Below are 14,632 nucleotides of genomic sequence, written 5' to 3'. Positions count from 1 at the left end.
AGTTGAGGGTCAATGCAGTGATGGTGTGTGTGGCAGGAACCTGGAATGAAGATCCTTAGGGAGTTAGCAAATTATGAACTTAGTTTTCTTTTCTCCAGTACCTTTATGCACTTTTAGACCTTAGAATGTTAACCCATGGAAGATTTATTTAAATTGTTAGTAATTATGTCAGAATGTTAGTTAATAGATGTTAGAACTTATTTCAAACGGTTTTAGAATTATTATATGAGATTTTGGCACGAACTAGTGCTGAAATCAGAGGTTCAGTGCGAAATCAGAAACCCAGATCGATCAGAATTGGGTTGTGCCACTGGATCGGTCAGCTGACCGATCCAGTCGCGAACAGAGAGTTAGCGTCTGTTGTGGATCGGTCAGCCGACCGATCCAGATGCGAACAGAGAGTGCAGAAGCTCACTGATCCGTCAGCCGACCGATCAGTGAGCCACTGGATCGGTCTACCGACCGATCAGTGTACTCCTGGATCGATCGGTAGACCGATCCAGCCGCATACAGAAGCAATATAGCTTATGGATCGGTCAGCCGACCGATCCAGAGTATCATCGATCTGACAGCCCAATCGATTCATGGATCGATTGAAATGCTTGATTACAGCTAGCAGGACATCCGAGAGGCATAGATTATCTTCCCTAGCATGTGTACAACTCCTAGGTACACCTAGAATATTAAGTTCAGATTTTACAGTAATCCGTTTAGTAAAATTTTAATCAATCCAGATTTCCGCAATAGTAATTTAGCACAGCATAATGTAGCGATCGGCCTCACAGCCTAGTCTGTAGGAGGCGGGTCGTTACACATAAGCAGTGGGTAGAGCCTGATGCTGATGTTGCAGCACATTTGACATAGAAGTTAAAATGTAACACCGCGCCATCTCATCTGTCTTAACCCATTTCCTATGTCTGTCAATCTCCTCTTCACTAGAATCGGTATTAGGCATACTAGGGTAGACCTCAAGAAGTATGAACTTATAACCTTCAACAGTTAAGACAATGTCTAAGTTTTGTTTCCAATCAATGTAATTGGGACTAGTAAGTTTGTTTTCTTTCAATATAACAGCAAGAGGATTGAAATCCATTTAAAATCCTAAGAATCACAAAATATTTAATCAAAACTTTAGAATTTAAAATAATATTGATTTCTAAAACAATATCACTTAAATTCGCCAACACCTCAAAACACCGTGAATTTTGTATGCCACAATAGTGTGGACGTATATAATTTCAAACATTTGTATGAGGGGGGGTTTTACCCATTAATTTTATTATCTTGTCAGCCTAACTTTATGATAAATAAAATTAATCGTTGGTTTTTCTTCGGTTACACAAATAATAGCAGTGACTCCGATGGGGAGGATACTATTAAATGCACCTAAGTGTATACCATTACTTGATACTTATTCCAATAAATAGGATTGTGCCCCTTCAGATGAAGAAGATCACACAAACCTAAATAATTTCCTATAATCATCCATAAAGGAAGTTTGATCTAGTGATCCGCAAACAAACTCATCCGATGTGGAGGAAGAAACTCAAAGCCAACACGCAAGTTTGAATGCATTACTTTACAAACCAGTAATGGAGATCATGGAATTTAAAAAAAAAATCATCTCCCACTTAGTTATTTAAAATGAGAAATTTTATCATGCACACACACACAACACATATAAACAGAATAAAAGACAATAAATATGAAAAATAATTTTTCAACTATTATGACCTCATCCATAGCTGCCCTCCGTGTGCCACCAACCCTAGCAGCCACCAACGGGTCATGTCATCGCGTCTATCTTGCTTCCTTTTCCACTATGCCTCTGGTCCTCAAATAGCACCACATCTCGCAAGGATACAATCCGCGAGAAAAATAAAATTTTATATTTATTGACCCTATATTTCACAAGGGAATGTACATGTAATCTAGATCAAACAGAATGTAAAATCCTAAAACTAATACAGCTCCTGCTGTATTTAATAATTACAATCATGCACACACATAAAATGTCCTCGACAATAGGGCCATAAGAGTTGGAACTAGAATGCCTGCAACCACAGAGTTAATCTATTTGCACATCCAACTATTATCCTGCCTAAATTTATGTATGAAAAGTGCATAATTTAACTGAAGACCAAACACACAGAGGCAGAAAACTAGCTCTGATACCAATTGTTGGGTGCTACTTGGAATTCAGTTCTGTTTCTCTTGTTAAAAAATTTGTACAAGAACAGAACTTTTCCTAGCAGCCCATGTGCTCTACAGAAGTTAAACTAGGATTGCAAATGAAACTTAACATTATTAATCCAAGTTGTTCTTCAGAAGTAAAACTTGGATTGGAAACAGAAATTAATATTTTTACTCCAAGTTCAACCCATGTGTTTTTCAGAAGTTAAACCATATTACAGAAGTTGATTAAATATTTATTTCAAAGATTGGTTTCCAGGTTAAACATTGTAAGGAACTCGGTCTTCTTGGGTATGAGATCTTCCTAGACAAAGCCTTTCAAAGAAATTGAATATTTAAACTTCTTACAATAACCTTAGGTTTAACTATAGAGACCACAATATAAACACAAAATTGAAACACAAAATCGATAGCCTCTTTTGTTGGTATTTCAAGATCCATACAAAGAACACAAACAAATTATGCAACAGAAACAAATAATTAGTTATACCTTTCTTTGCAGCTAAAGACCTCTTGATCTTCTGTTATATTCCTCTCCTCCTCTTGGACGTCATGTGGGTGACGATCTACCAAGATGAAATCCACCCGAACCTTCATCTTTGCCTACAAGTTTCGTCCACCCAAGGAATGCCAAAATAGGAAACTTCCTTCTCTTCTTCTTCCCCTCCAAGCAAACCGGCCACAAGAAGATGGAGCTTGATGTGCCGCCGGCATTAAGAGAAGAAAACAAAGGGAGAAGGGAAAGAGAGAAGGGCCAACCACCAAGAAAAATAGAAGAGGGAACTTTAGGTTGTGTTATACCATAAGGCACCATTTACCTCTCTTTTATAATCCTTGATGAATGCTAAAAGGGAAAGTTTTAAACATAATTAAAACTTCCTTTTAATTCTAATCATGGCAAAAAAAGAAATTTTAATAATAATTAAAATCTCTCTCTTTTAAATTTCCTATTATGATGGCAACAAAAGGAAAGTTTAAAATTAAACTTCTCTTTTAAATCATGGTTACAAAAAAGGAAAGTTTTATCAAAATTAAAATCTCTCTTTTTAAACCAATATAGATGGCAACAAAATAGGAAATATTTTAAAATTTAAAACTCTCTTTTAAAACCATGTGGATGGCTTCAAAAAGGAAAGATTTTAAAATTAAAATCTCTCTTCTAATCCTTTGTAGATTGCTATAAAATGAAAGATTAAAATCTCTCTTTTATTTCTTTAATGGTCGGCCCCTTGCTTGGTCACCAAGCAAGGCTTGGCCGACCACATCTTGGACACCAAGATGGGCTTGGCCCACCCCTTGCTTGGGCACCAAGCAAGGATGTGGCCGACGCCTAGCTTGGGTAAGAAGCTGGGATTTGGGTGGATAAAAAGGCTTTTAATAAGAGGCTACAACAAGGACCTAGAGGAGGAATTGGTTTTGGCCTCCTAATGGACTTGAGCTTCCTGTGTTCTACCCGAACACCCAACTCAAGTTCATCAATAATAACTCATACCACTAAAGAGTCATTATTGAACTACCGCACCAATCTCATATTACATTATGGGCTTTTTCTTATCATGAGTGCATTAGTCTCCCTGTGTTTAAGATATTGAATGTCCATTAATTAAATGAGTTACTAACAACTCACTTAATTAATATCTAGCTCCAAGAGTAGTACCACTCAACTTCATTGTCATGTCGGACTATGTCCACCTATAGGGTTTACATGACAATCCTTATGAGCTCCTCAAGGGGATATCATCAACCTAGATAACTAGGACATAGTTTCTTTCTATAATCAACAACACACCTTATAAATAATATTATTTCCCAACTTATCGGGCCTATTGATTTAATGAATAAATCTCACCCATTGATAAATTAAAGAAATAAATAATGGTCTTGCTCAACTTATGCAGTCAGTATAAAAGGAACAACCTTAAATGGTCTTGCTCAATACACACATAATGTACTAGTGTAATTTTATTGTGAAAATAAACTAGTACCAAATTATACTACAACCATTCCAATAGTTTGTCCCAATCCATATTGGTTATGAGCTACTATTTATAATTTATAAGGAACTGATAACATGATTTTCTGTGTGACACCACACACCATGTTATCTATAATATAAATTAAATGGATAACTGCATTTAACTAAATGCAGACATTTGACCAATGTGATTCTTATTACAAAATAAATGTTCATACAAAAAAATATTAATACAAAAAGCTAGGCTTTTAATATACATCCTAACACACTGATCATCTTTAGATAAGCATTTCTTCTCTATCTTCTTGATTAGGATCGAAATGTTTATGATCATCTTATCTTCGGTTCTTTTCTTTTGTTTCATGGAGTAGATCTTCTTATTCTAGGATGGAGGCAGTATTTGTGATGTGAGTTGATGTAAGATTTCAAGGATTTGCCATCTTCTTGTTTCAATGATGTTGTTATGTTTTGTATCAATTCAATCTTGTATGGATTGTTGTGTTTTTAATCTAATTACCATTCTTGATTGGTTATTTGTCTTTCTTATGGATCTCGTAGAGGAATTATCTAGATTGTATGACCGAAGGGTGTCGTGACAGGGCTATCCAGTTAACGGACATTTAGGGGATCACCTTGAAGGGTGATGTAAGAATCTACAAAGAAGAGGGATAGATAAATGTGTTATACCCTATATCCTGATGTGAATTGATTAGTGATGAGTTTCTATGTTGTATGACCTAGGGACGTCGTGACAGGGCTGCCCCGTTAACAGACTTCATAGGGATCATTTCTATTTAATTTCTTAAGGTGTAGATTAATGTCCCTTGCCGGTGTTTTCTGCAGAAGATAATCGACAACTTCTTGCAAATGCATGACAATTGAGGATAGGGTTGGTAAACCATATTACATTAATAAGTATCACAAAGAAACCAAATCTCCTAGAACTTCCATAAAACCTAGTTTCCTGCATTACCTTTCTATTTCTATTTTCTAGTTTTGTCTTAGTTCGTGTAATTCTTGTTTGGTTGTTTAGCTAATTTGCTTTGAGACATCTTTAGTGATTATAACCAGCCCTTGTGGATTCGATATTCTTTTATTACTGACGACGTAACCGTACACTTGCAGTTCGTAACAAGTTTTTGGCGTCGTTGCCAGGGACTGCATCTATAACATTAGAGATTATCATTTGAGTTAGACTAAACTTTTCTTTTCTTTTCTTACATCTAACTTGTAACTAGTTTTCTAATTCTGTTCTGAAATTCTTCTTTGCATTCTTTATTATTTTTATTTGTGAATCAAATTCTTTATGTTCTTTATTCTTTTCTTTGTAAATCAAATTTTGTAATCTTGTTCTTGTATGCGAAGATCTAACTTTTTTGGAGATTTATTTCCTCTTGATCCTAAAATTGATAGAACCTTTCATAGAAGGAAAACCTCGTAAAGACAACAAGAAGAACAAGAACACTTAAACATGGCTAACCAACCACTTAAAGATTATGCAGCACCATATGCTAGAGGACTTCGTTCAAGTATTATTAGACCATCTATTGAAGCCAATAATTTTGAGATAAAGCCTGCAATAATCACTATGGTGCAACAGAATAAATTTGGTGAAGGACCGCATGAAGATCTAAATCAACACTTGGAAGTTTTCTATGAAATATGCGGTACCATGAAAATGAATAGTGTACCTTCAGAAGCAGTGAGATTATTATTATTTGAGTTTTCTTTACGAGATAGAGCTAAACAATGGTTGGACTCTTTAGCTCTAAATAGTATTACCACTTGGGAGCAATGTGAGCAGCAATTCTTAGACAAGCTTTATCCTCTAAGCAAGACATCTCATATAAGAAATCTTATTGCAAGCTTCAAACAGTCAGACTCAGAATCTTTATTTGAAGCATGAGATAGATACAATAATATGCTCAGACAATGCCCATATTATGGATTAGAGAAGTGGTTAGTGCTGCACACATTTTATAACCGCATCAACTACTATACTAAGGTGTCTCTAGATTCAGCTGCAGGAGGGGCACTTATGAATAAGAGTTTAGATGAGGCCGAAGATATCATTGAAAGTGTAGCACAGAATCATCATCAATGGGCAACTGAAATAAGTGGAGGCTATTCTTATTCAAACCCAATAAAGGCATCAGGAAAATTTGATGTAGATGCAATCACTATGATGTCTGCAAAATTGGATGCTCTTACAAAGAAGCTAGAAAATATGGGAACAAATACTAGTACAGTCAATGTCATTGTATGTTGTTGTGAAACATGTGGGAGTTCTGATCATGCTCAAGACTCATGTCCTCTAGGAGCTATCTCAGCACAAATCAATCAATTAGAACAATGTGATGTTATCATGAGCTACAATCAGAAACAGAACAATCCATATTCAAACACATACAACCCTGGGTGGAAGAATCATCCTAATTTTTCCTATAGAAACAATCAAGAACAAGGACCATCTATAGGGGCAAGACCAAGTTTCCAGCCTGGGCGACAAAATTTCTAACAACAACAATCTTCTCAAGGCTATCAATTCTCAAAAATTGAGAAAATGTTTGAGGAAATTATTTCCAATCAAAATGAAATGAAGCAAGAATTTAAGGTGCTAACTCAAAGAATGGATAACTCAGATAAGCACCAGAAAATTTTATATAGCCAAATTGCCCAGTTAGCTTCATCATCTTTAAGAGCACCAGGACAATTTCCTGGTAAACCTGATGTTAATCCAATGGATCACTGTAATCGAATTGAACTTAGGAGTGGACGGACCTTGGGAGATCCTCAAGTGACTACTCCAAAAGGGATGAAAACTGAAGAAGAGCTCTCTCCTCCAACACTTGAACCTATTCAGATTCAAGAAGAAGAGGAGAGTACCAATAAGGTTGAAGAGACTCTTCCACTTAACCCACAAAATCAAGTAGTCCCTTTTCCTCAAAAATTAGTTATGCAGAAAAAAGATGAAGAGTTTGGAAGATTTTTGGAAAAAGTTAAGGAAAATTGTGTTGAAGTTCCTTTAATTGATGCAATCCTACAAATGCCAAAATTTGCCAAATTTATGAAGGACATTATGTCAAATAAAAGAAGAAGGGGAGGCATCGAGACCATAACACTTATCGAGGAATGTAGTGCTTTTTTTTAAAAGAATATTTCCCCAAAGCTTAAAGATCTAGGGAGTTTTTATATTCCTTGCAATATAGGAGCTGAATTTATAGAAAAAGATTTTTGTGATTTGGGGGCAAGTGTCAGCCTCATTCCATATTTAATTTGTAATAAATTAGGTCTCAAAAAATTTAAACTTACTACCATGACACTACAATTAGTTGACCATTCTTGCAGGAATCCTATGGGTATTATAGAGGATGTGCTGGTAAAAGTTGGTGGGATCATAATTTGTTAGAACTTTCGAGCCGCAAAAACTACTTTTTACGTTGCGGAAACCTCGAAGCTAACCACGGATCCGTGCGAATATAGATAAATAAAATATTCATGTACATGTTTGTCTACACTAGATCTACCTTAGATCTACATGAAAAAGAAGTATTACCCTTGTAGCGATGCCCTTCGCTTATCCCGCTCGTCCAAATGGTTGCCGAATCTCGTAGAGTGTCAAGTGTACACTCCTCTACACGTATCCACACGGACAAAATGTGGAGAGAATCACTTAGAGTGTGCTAGCACTCATGAGAGGTCTCGGTAATGGAGGAGAAGGAGAAAAAAAAAAGAAGAGAAGAAGAAGAAGAGACCTTGAATAAGCACACCCTTCTTGTTCATCCTCTTGTGGTCGGCCACTTATTAGAGAATTTTATACCTCCATGTAATACCAAGAGTCATGGCTCTTGGTCTTCCTCATGAGGTGGCACACAATGATGTAGCCTTGATGATGTGGAACATCATCAATGGTCGGCTCATGCCAAGTCACAATGATGTGGCATTTAGTCAAGTCAAACTTGACCCTTCATCTTCCCTCTCAATTCAAGTCAAACTTGACCTCTTATCTCCCATGGTTGATTAAATCTACCCTTTGATTCAAATCAATTTAATTTAATGAATCTCTATTCATTTGTTTAAATTGACTCAATGAATCATAGTCTAAATTAGAGTCATTCAACACATGAATCAAATTGAGTGCAACTCAATTAGTCTAATTTGAATTACTCTTAATCCAATTTGGTTCATCACATGAACCTAATCCTCTTGGTCCATCATATGAACCTAATCTCCATCTAACTGCCCTTTGTGTGTGACCCTATAGGTTCTTGTAACGTTGGCAATGCTCCGAAACCCATTTAGAAACATAAGCAATGAGCAGTATCTAGCAACACATCATTACTACCCAAGTTACAAGAATGTTGAGATCCAACATCACCATTGTGACGACTAATTATGACTCTCACAATATGTGACAATTTCCTTCTATCCTTGACATCTAAATTGATCAATTGAGGCATAGACCGTGTCATCCTCTAATCAATCTATGCCTTGAATTCCAAGTAGACTCACTCTAATCAAATGAGCTCAATATCTCATATTGACTTATTTGGGCATGACCATGCACTTAGTGGTCTCACTCTATCAAGAATCATGATATCACTCTCGTCATATAGGAGGGATAGATCCCTTCTACATCATTCACATCCCTCCGCATAATTTGTTACATACCCAGTAGTCACCTTTATAGTCCACCCATTTATGGGTGACGTTTGACGAAGCCAAAGTATGCAACTCCTTATGTAGGGAACCATGGTGACTTCAGGTCCAAGGACTGATAGTCATACTAATAGTCACATGAGAAAGTATATGATACTCATATAACGATCCATGATACTTTCTCATGGCGGGTCATTCAGTATACATTCTCCAATGCATACCCATTTGTCAACTTGATATCTAATATCCATGACTTGTGAGATCAAGTCATCGAGTTGACCTACATGCTAGTCTCATCGCATTAACATTGTCCCTGAATGTTAATACTTGACTAGGAATGATTAAGAGTAGTGTTCTCTATATCATCTCATTATCAATTCAACCAATCGATTGATATAGATAAGAACCTTCTACTCAAGGACGCTATTATACTCAGTTATTTGACACCAATACAAGTAAGTATAATAACCATAAAGAAATACCTTTATAAATAAATATATATATATATATATATATATATATATATAGGAATATGATACATTGAGTCCATACAACAATTATCACATAATCGGCTCTAGGACTCTCACTAACATAATTCCCATAGATTTTGTGGTACTCGACATGGTTAAAGACCCAAAGATCACAATCATATTAAGAAGACCATTCCTTACTACAGCTAGAGCAATAATTGATGTCAAAAACCATAAGCTTTCATTGGAAATTACTAAGGAAAGGTTGGAATATGATTTATCAAATTCTTCTAACTATGTTTCTTCTCTTTTAGTAAGTGTTTGCAGTGAGGCATATGCTTACAAGTTAGAGGATTGGAATTTTCATCCTCATGGGAGGCCGCCGGATGAAGGTCATGAGCTAGAAAGTGATGTTGGGAGAAGGCCTCCCAATAAAAATGAAAAATACATCTACCCTCTGAGGGCAAGAAAATGAGAAGAAAATGAAGATCGGTCGAGCTAAAGAACTTAAACAAGCGCTTCTTGGGAGGCAACCCAAGGGTTTCTTTAGTTAGTTTCAATTCAAGTTTTCTTTTCATTTGTTAGTATTTTTATTTCATTGTTACTTTTTGTTTTCAGGTTGTATTTGCTTCCATAAGTTGGTCGTGATTACTTCATGGGCATGGAAGCATTGGAGAAGTCGGAAAGGGAGAAAATCATCTATGTTGAGCTAAACAGAGCTTGGTCGTGTACTAGACACGGCCATGTAGAGCTTACAGAGGAGGAAGAGTACTCGGCCATGTGACTCACACAAGTCGTGTGAACTTACTAGAGAAAGAGATGTGCTTGGCCGTGTACGACACACGACTGTGTGGAGATTGTTGGAACCGAAAATGGAGCTAGAGGGGGGGGGGGGTTGAATAGCTCGGCGCAATCTCGTGCTCGTCGTTGCTTGTTTCTTCAAAGATATGCAGCGGAAAATACAAAGAAACAAACACACAATGCTAACTCTAGGATTTACTTGGTATCCACCTCAACAAGAGGTGACTAATCCAAGGATCCACACACTCACGCACCCTCCACTACGAAAACACTCATTCTCGGTAACTACCTGATTGCTTAAATCCGCAAGTGCACGGTTTATCGTCAAGTAATAAAATATCGATCCCACAGGGACTGGGTCAAGTACTAGAAATGTACGAGTTTCAATTATCCAAACGAATGATCTAATGAGAAATTTTACTCTAAATCAACAATTCAAGCGAACGAAAATCAACGAAAATATTAAGAGATAAAAACAATCCTAGGATTACGGTTTCACCACTCTAACTATTATCATGACGGTTCTCCGATAATGACTACTTATACCTAGGTTGGCTTCTTTTGTTTGAATGCAACTTTCTTTATCAAGGTATCCGAATTAGATGATCTTTCATGCTTTGAAATCCTGTCACTAGATTCCTGCAAACCTATCTATACGTCCACCAGATTCGTAAGTTGATTCCTAAAATACCAACGGCCACTTTTGGTGATCACGCTGATGTATCTACTTTGATCCGTCCCCAATCTTATGGCATACGTACACAGATGACTCTTACTTGCATAGGATCCTGTCACATAAATCCCGCAAAGCCTATCTAGTCAATTACCACTTTCACATAAACCAATCAAAGCATCATTCAACAATTTAAACAACCAACGAAAATATGCATAATCGAAAACCAGAGTTAACAACAAATCATGAACATAGTTAGGGGCTACTCCCTTAACCTAAGATTCAAACAACTACTCCATTACACCAGAGAATTCGACAATAAGATAAGGAAAAGACATTACTAATCGTCCTTGCTGATGTCGTCTATCTCCAAGTCTCAATTGCCGCCCCCTAGTTTTAGGTTTTCTACCCTTTTATAGAGCCTCCTCTCCTTGATAGTCGGTATCACCATTGGATTGACCCTTTCCATCTTTTAAAATCATCGCCGCAATAATAGCAATCTCATTACACGGCCCGATCATATCCTCCTCTGCTTCCTGCGTCGCTCTTCAACATCTCCGCCACGCCCGTGTTCAACAACACGCCTTGAGCGTGTTGGTCGCTGAAAACCTCGACACGCCCGTGTTTATCAACAACACGGCCGTGTTGTTCTGATACCCTGGGTAATTCGGCTGGTTTTGTGCATCCTGTCATCAGAATTCAACGCAAAGCAGTATCCTTCGTCCAAATATGTTAAACCAAATAAAAACTAACAAATATGCTTCTAACAAGATAAAATGAGATGAAATGCATATATGTTTTATGCTCAAAACTGTACATGAGTTGCACACATCAAAAATCCCCACACTTGAACATTTGCTTGTCCTCGAGCAAAGAAAAATAAAGACAATCTATGTGTGGAAATCATGAAAACAGTTATTGGCAATTCATCCCAAGGTATAAAATTGGTCTTAATTTTCTCAAGTCATTCCCTGCAGCTTAGCTCAAAAGATCCCCGTTTAGTGCATGTGAAGAAATCAACCCCCCAAGGTTTTGGATACCAATCTAGATTCATCACCCCTATTACCGTGTTCCTCTCCTTTCTAGTGTAGAGGCACTTACCTGCCCTAACACTTGGTTCATCCCCTCAATATCACACAAGGTCTCAAAGGACCACCCTCGAGAAGAAAAGAAAGAAGGAATTAGCAGTGGTCATTTCCCCAGTAACTAGTTGACCTCAAAAGGGCACCTTCTTTAGGTGTTTCCCTAATAGCTACCTAATCTCAAAGGGGTGCGCCAAAAGAAATTCCATCTCCTTTTTTTTTTTTTTTTTTTTTTGTTTTTACAAAAACTCCTAAGAGAAGTGTTTATCCAGTAACTAAAATGCTCATGAAAGTCACCATAGAAAATTGAGTACTAATCCGGTAAAGAAATTTAAATCCTTTTCAAATGCCGCCACCTTAGGGGTTGTGTGAAAAGTGAAACAGGGTTCTTAATGAGTAAGCCACAAAGAATTTCCTAGATCCAACTAATAATCAAGTTATACTACAAGAGATGAGAGGGCAACAAAGTATCAAAGACTCTTGAACACATAGTGTCTATATCAATCAAAACAAGAGGTATATATAAAACTGATTAGATGAAACCAAATCTAAAACAGGAATGCAAAAACTTAAAAACGAACAACCAAAGATAAAGAAAAATAACTAGAAAAGAGGTCACCTAATAGTTATGGCAAGGTAAAGCCTAAGATCTGCGATCATCTTCCTCTTGCCATCTTCTCCTTTGCTCTACACGAAATTCACTTTCTTCTTGCCAAAATTTTTCCTCACGCTCTCTTCTAGCGGCCTCAACTACAAAATACTTCTCAGTATTAGAAAAAAAACAGTTAGCTCCTTCCATATACCTGTCAACTCGCTCATAATGCTCCACTGAAGTATGAGCAAACTGCTCCCACATGTTTCTATCCGCAGTATGCTTTTCTCTGAAATCCTCAAACGATGTACGGAATCCTGAAAAATCAAAAACAGAAGGTCCTGCAGAAACATCATCAGTAATAGTCCTAGGGGACTCCGGTATGAAGGAAGAAACCTGGGGTACCTGTACATGCGGTGGAATAGATGGCTCTCCTACTGTGGGTAGATCTTGGGTCCTAACATCCTTAAAAAGCCAATTACGTGTATTGCGAATGGTTGTAAGGCTACTATTTGGAAGAGGGATTTTAATATCATTTTGTAACATCAAACAGTATCCCTCCTCTAATCTCCCAATCATCTTCATATTTAAACATGCATCCAAATCCAATCGCGGACTAACCGGGCAAGTCTCCAATCCATCCAACTCACACCCTAAAGCTAATGCAATCTTAGTCAAAAGTCCTCCAATAACAATTACTCCAATCGAGCTATTCCCAATTTTCACAAAATGTCTAACTAGGTGAGCTCCAGAATCAATTTTAACATCATTAATCATGGCCCATAAAAACTGCAATTCACTTAGCCTGGCTACCCCAACACTGTCCCCTCTCCCAAAAATAGTATTCGCCATGAATCTATGAAGATAGCGAAAAATTGGATTAGGGATATTAGATGATTTGGATCTAGAGGCATCATAGGGCATAGAGTCTAAGGCAATTTCTCTCCAAAATGTATACACACAAAAATTTCGATGTATTTGCCTCTCCCCTCCAACAGGAAAATCGAAAATTTCATTAAACTCCTTCAAATCCATCCTATAATCGATATTCCTCAACCGAAACTTAATCAATCCTTCCTCACAATTTCTTCCTTGAATTATTTCGGCCGACATGGAACTAAGGAATTCTAAAGTTATACTAGGGTAGGTAGGGTAATGGCTAGTCAAAAATTGTCCCCATCCCATCCTATTTGCCATCCAATATATATCTTCCTTAATACCTAGCGCAGCAATTGTATAAGAGTCCATATATCTAGTGGAAACTATTTTTCGTTTTTCAAGCTTGTCAAAACGAGATTTATGAATATCATCACGAAAGATTAAACCAAAAGGGTTATCAGACCGATCACCTTGGTCTTGCGCTTTCCGTTTTCCTTTGTCTTTTGAAGAAGAGGGTGCCTTCCCCGTTTTCACACGCTTGCTCATCTTTGCCGGAGGAAAATCTTCACCGGTGCACGTTTTAGAATTGAATGAGAAGAACGCAGACGATCGGAAACTGCTCTGGAACCAACGGCGAAAACTTCGAAGAGTCACGGGCGTGTTCTGACCTAAAACCCGTCGCGCCTATTTAAAAACCCTACGGCACGCCCGTGTCTCCTGACACGCCTTGGGCGTGCTGTCTTCTGGAAAACCCGACAGCCACCAACATACCTGACAGCAACCAACACGGGCGTGTTTGAAATTTGCACGGCCGTGTTCTCCTCTGTTACCTGGGCAGTTGTTCTGCAAATAAAATGAAAAATAAAATGAAAAAGAAAATAAAAGATAAAAGTATAAGGTAAGAAATTGGGTTGCCTCCCAACTAGCGCTTGTTTACGGTCATTAGCTTGACCAATATGATGTTACTCAAGTGGACTCGAGGAGGTTCTGCTCTCCTCCCTTAGGAGTTGGTTCGCTCAGATATTTTTTTAGCCTTTGCCCATTCACTTTGAAGACTCCGGTGGTTTCATTCGATATATCCACAGCTCCATAAGGATAAACTTTCTTCACTTCAAAAGGACCCGACCATCTGGATTTAAGCTTTCCTGGAAAGAGTTTCAATCGAGAGTTGAACAATAATACAAGATCACCCTCTTGGAATTCCCTACGCATAATGTGTTGATCATGCCAACGCTTAGTCCTTTCTTTATAGGATTTTGCATGCTCATAAGCGTCAAGTCGGAGTTCTTCTAGTTCATCAAGCTGAAG

The 14,632-nt window shown here is 37.5% G+C and overlaps 1 non-coding gene across 1 annotated transcript; it reads right to left on the bottom strand.

The window, feature by feature from the left end:
* Positions 1-6,011: 6,011 nt before the first annotated feature.
* Positions 6,012-6,118, bottom strand: LOC121978964. The gene has a single exon (XR_006111274.1). It is a non-coding gene; the product is annotated as a small nucleolar RNA R71 (small nucleolar RNA).
* Between the last annotated feature and the right edge of the window lie 8,514 nt (positions 6,119-14,632).

The sequence above is a fragment of the Zingiber officinale genome, chromosome 4B (genome assembly GCF_018446385.1).
Source record: "Zingiber officinale cultivar Zhangliang chromosome 4B, Zo_v1.1, whole genome shotgun sequence".
Classification (NCBI taxonomy): Eukaryota; Viridiplantae; Streptophyta; class Magnoliopsida; order Zingiberales; family Zingiberaceae; genus Zingiber; species Zingiber officinale.
This window is presented reverse-complemented; position numbering and strand designations above follow the sequence as displayed.